The 5,147-nt window shown below is 42.2% G+C and overlaps 1 pseudogene; it reads right to left on the bottom strand.

Moving 5' to 3' along the window:
- Positions 1 to 1,142: 1,142 nt before the first annotated feature.
- The window catches only part of LOC108305501, a 4,458-nt pseudogene continuing 453 nt past the window's right edge, over positions 1,143 to 5,147 (bottom strand).

The following is a 5,147-nucleotide window of genomic DNA, read 5'->3' as shown; positions in this document are numbered from 1 at the left end:
CAGGTGAAGCCCTGGTGAATTGGATTAGTGTCCTTTTAAAAGAGGTCCCAGAGAGCTGCCTTGTCCTTCCTGCCATCTGAGGACACAGTGAAAGGATGGCTACCTGTGAACCAGAAAGAAGGTCCTCACCAGATGCCGAATCTGCTCACATCTTGATCTTGAACTCCCCAGCTTTCAGAACTATGAGAAATAAATTTCTGTTGTTTGTGAGCCATGTGGTTTACAGTATTTTGTTAGAGCAGCCTGAATGGATGAAGACACTTCTCAGTTAGCCAATTTCTCATCACCACTGTTGCACTCTTCAACACAGATCCTCTCATTCTGCTTAAATTCTGACATGAGCACCATCCCGCACTTTCACTCTGGCTCAGACCCCAGTCATGAGCTGCCTCTTTCTACCCTGGGTGGACATCCTCCTCTTCTTGTTTGAATCTCCACCTGCAACCTCAGGCTTCATGCACTTTTCCCTCTTTTCCTCCATGTGGAAGCCTTCCCCCCCGCCCCATCTCAGGCTCTGACATGCTGTACTTGTTTGCGTCCTAGGCAACCCACCTGGGCTATGACACACTATACTGGGTGTCAGTCAGTCAGTCACTCCTTTGACAAGCTTCTCCCTGTTCTGAAGCCCTCCTTACCCTGCTTGGGTTTACATACCTCAGCTCGGCTGTCTGCATGACCAGAATTCCTCTTCAAATGCTTGGGTTCTTATACTCTGTACTCTGCTGCAACAGCCCTACTCACTCCTCTCATGCTCTGACCTTCTGAGACAGCTTACTGCCTTCCAGTATTGACCCTCTTTCTCCATGTTTATTCTCTGACACCCTGCATGGGGATGACCCCTTGCATGGAGGTCCATGTTTGGGCTCCAAATACTTCCCCCATGCAGAAGTCCTCCTGATTTTTTTAAGTAAAGGGTGGACTTTAATGTTTATTTACAGGACACTGCAAGATATGAAATTCCACAAAGAAATAAAAAACCCATTCAGAGGACAAGCTTCATACAGTATGTATAGTTGGAACTGCTGAAGTATAGTTTCAGTGTAAAAAGTGCTACAATAACAAACCACATTTTAAAAGAGTTCTTAGTAGAGAAACAGTAACACAGAATACCAAATATAGTACACAACCAATTTATACTTCAGCTACATGATCCAAAAGTTAAAGGTTCCAGGAGTCCCATCCTGAACTTGGAAGATATAGCCTTCAGAGGTAGTTTCTGGCACAACATTTTGATCTTCCTTTTTCTCTACAGAGAAATACTTCTAAATTAAGCTTAGCAAAGCTTACACAGACCCATTTTCATGGTTTTGTAGAACTTCAATTTTGTCTAAGCCTCCACATTCTTCAAGCATTCTACTAAGTGTCTCACTTTCACCTAGTTTCTCAGAAGCCTGAAAGATATTTGAAATGGCATCCAGGAAAACCAGAATAATCTTGGCATCTTTTGCAGTCAAGAGGTTCATCAATGGTTCTATTAGGCCACAATAAATGAGGTACACAATCTGTTCAACTATTCCACCACTGACATAGTTGGTCACAGCCCATATAACTTCCTTTTATGTCTTAAAATCTGCCTTAGAGAGAACATTGATGAGGAATGGGACTAATCCATGATTCACAACTTGCTGTATCTGGTCCTGACAGCCAGCTGTGATGTTTGACATTGTCTACATAGTTTTCTTCTGAACATTAGTGTTAGGGTTGGTGAGCAGGTTGGGAAAGACAGCGAGTGCTCCTGCATCAATCACAACCTGAGTCTGTTCATCTGTACGAGAGACAATATTCCCTATGACTCTTAGTGCAGGAGTCACAGTTGACAATTGAGAAACTCCTAGAAGCTTCACAAGTTGGGGCACAAGTCTTGCTTTCATGACTGTGTCAATTCTTTCATTTGGACCATCAATAAGGTAAGAAATAGCCCAGTAGGTATCTGCTAGTACTTCTGGATCATCATGATGCAGGAGCCAAACCAAGGTAGCAAGGATCTGCTCAACAGCATCTAATGGGGGTGCAGGATTCTTGTTGCAGCAGAGGATTGAAAGTGTCCAGATAAGATTACATAAGTAACCACATGCTAAAGATGACATATTGGGAACTGCAAGAAGAGCCAACAGTGGGTCAACTGCACCGTACTTAATAACCAAGTCTCGGAAAACTGAACAATCACCTGCAAGTTTCTTAGAGCCCATACAGCTTGTTCACTGATGTGGGCATGGGGAGATGCCAACAGAAAAATGAATGCTGGGATGGCAACTCCATCTACCACAGCCTTGGTTTGTTCTGATGTCCCAGAAGCAATGTTAGTGAGTGCCCAAGCAGATTCAAACTGAATGGGACTACAATCAGTTCTGTCCAAGAAGGACCCAAATTTTGGAATCAAACCAGCCTGGATTATGTTGTCTATGTGGGGGCTGTTTTTCTCTAGAAAGTAGTTTCCTGGTAGCTTGAGTAGCTTGGAGTTGACTCACATTGTTGATATTTATGCCTTGACAATATCATCAACAGACCAATTCACAGTGCCCTGGTGTTTGTGGTTTTCCTCCAGCGGAGAAGCAGCAGCATCAGGAAACAAGCTTGCATTTCTCCTCTTCAGCATCCGGTCATGCTTCTTACCTTTCCTCAGCTCCACATTGACTTATATTCTGTGACCCCTCATTTCTGTACCGTCTTTTCCCAGTTCTTGAATCAGGTAAGTCAGGTAGCTGGTGTATCATGAGACAAAGGGAGAAAACTGCAAAGTGGGCCAGGGCTTCCACATGCGGCGATTCAGGGATCTGTGGCTGTGGGGCGGCTGTGCTCAAAGCATCCACTTCGACTCAGCTAAAAGACTGTGTTGTCTTCCTGATCTTAATTAGGCTCAGAAACCTCAGCTCCTTCCCACCCCCAGGTCATCTGCTCACCTGGCTTATTTCTCTACTTCTCATGCTGGACCACCACCTTCCCAGGTGGACACTTTTTCTCACCCTTCTTAGTCTCTAATGCTCCATGCTAGACTGTCCTTTCCTGTATTATGGGGACACTCTTCTCACCCTGTTTGGTTTTGGGCACATTGCTTGGACTACTTTACTGTAGCTCTGCTCCATCCTAGCACTCAGTGCTTGGCACACCTAATGGCTTTGACCTGAATTGTTTAGTAAAAGAATGGAAGGCAAGAAAAAGAGGAGATAGCATTTGACCCCTAGAACACAGTGTCAGGGAAACGGGAGTACAAAAAGAGGTAAATCCAAAAGGTATGCTTGTGCATGGGAGGGAAATAGTGACTCTCGTGTTTTCTCTGGACCATCAAGTACATGAAAAAGCTAAGTTGTAATGCTATTGTGGAGGGTCTTCCATTGTTAGGAAGCCATATTCCATTGCAGTAACCAGGTAGGTGATTAATATGGTTGGTTTTACACTTCAGGTGATTAATTATATTGACGTATGGAGAAGGTATAGGAAGACTAGAATATTATTAGAGGAATTCCATCGAGAATTGAGAAACTGACCTGCCCAGGGCTAAGATAGAGGGCAGAGAGAAGCGAGGCAATTACATGACTTTATCATTCTAGGATGCCAATCCAAGCCTGAGGTGCTTTGTGAAGGTCTGCCATTGCACCTGAGATGGGACTTTCATCAGACTAGCTGCCAGGTGTCCTGACTTTTAGTGGATGTTCTGGGTGCTGTGGTTGTAGGTGCTGTAGTTGCATCACCTAGATTCCTCTTTCAGGACTGAAACACTAATTTTGCCACAGCCAGGGTTTTGTTGTTGACAGCTCACAAGTGAGTCCCTCCTCATAACTGCCCCAAGCCAAAAGAAACTGCCATTGCTTAAGGTATACCTTTCCCCTGTATAAGGGGAAGCCCACATTTAATGAGTGATCCATGAGGGGAAACAACACCCTAGCTTCCTTGTCTCACTCAATTCAGGACAACTATGAAAGGCTATCCCAGCTCCAGAGTTACTTTTGGGGTTTAGCTAAAGCCTCCTTTGGAATTCCATCATGGTTCAACTTTCCCTCTGACAATTCCTGCTTCCCTCATCCCTTTGTTGAGGCTTTGCTGCATACCTCAATATACTTCCCGCATGCAAAATTCCGAATCTAGAGTCTGTTTCTGAGAAACTCAATTTCAGACACATTTGGTCCCAAATGCAGATGTTAGTAATCATTCTCTAACATTAGTTAGCACACCGTATTGTCATACATAAAGATATTAAATTAGAGGCAATTGCACCTTCCAAAAGCATTTTATTCATTTTCAGGAACTAGTTCAGACATTGACAAAATCTAGTTCTTTAATGACTATGCCTGATAAAAGTTGAAATAAGCTTTATCACTTATAGGTAGTGAAGATTTATTTTCTTCCTCTGAATCACTGTAGATATCATATAATGAATCACTTCCCATGTGACATGAATATGAATCATTTTCAGTATGCTACTCGACTTCCAGGAGAGTCACGTCTGTAGTCATGAATGCCATAAATATGTCTACTTCTAAATAATATAGATTATATAATTTTTTACGCATAAAGAATACTTTTATTGTTGCTTTTTTGCCTTTTTGTTTATTTATTAGGGTATGGGGGTGGTAGAAATAAATTAGTGATAGGAGATTGAAAATGCAAACTCCTTGAGAATAGAAAGTCTAACATTTGTGGCTAAAACATTACCAGATACATAGTAGGTCCCAGTAAACATCTGCTAAATATAATAAAAGACCAGTAAATAAGTAATTAAATATAATTTAACGCATAGTCCATAGGAGCGCTGCAGGTAAAAAAAAAAAGGACAATGATAGGGGGTCTACTGAAGACTTTAAATCATCAGGTGTCAATCTCAAGCTATTCTAACTGCATTAAAATGATTTTAAAATGTTTTGGGATTAATTAGCATTTTTATTAACAAGGTGATGCATTCTAACACTGAGTTAGAAGTTTGATTTAATACAAAGAATAATTTTCAAAGAGTGGGGGCATTCATGAATTGTAAAGCCAAATAATTCAGTGGAAATACAAATTCTTTGAAAAAAGATAAATATTTTTTAGCCGGGCGCAGTGGCTCACGCCTGTAATCCCAGCACTTTGGGAGGCCGAGGCGGGTGGATCACGAGGTCAAGAGATCGAGACCATCCTGGTCAACATGCTGAAACCCCGTCTCTACTAAAAAT

The sequence above is a fragment of the Cebus imitator genome, unplaced genomic scaffold (genome assembly GCF_001604975.1).
Source record: "Cebus imitator isolate Cc_AM_T3 unplaced genomic scaffold, Cebus_imitator-1.0 Scaffold64, whole genome shotgun sequence".
In the NCBI taxonomy this organism is placed as follows: domain Eukaryota; kingdom Metazoa; phylum Chordata; class Mammalia; order Primates; family Cebidae; genus Cebus; species Cebus imitator.
This window is presented reverse-complemented; position numbering and strand designations above follow the sequence as displayed.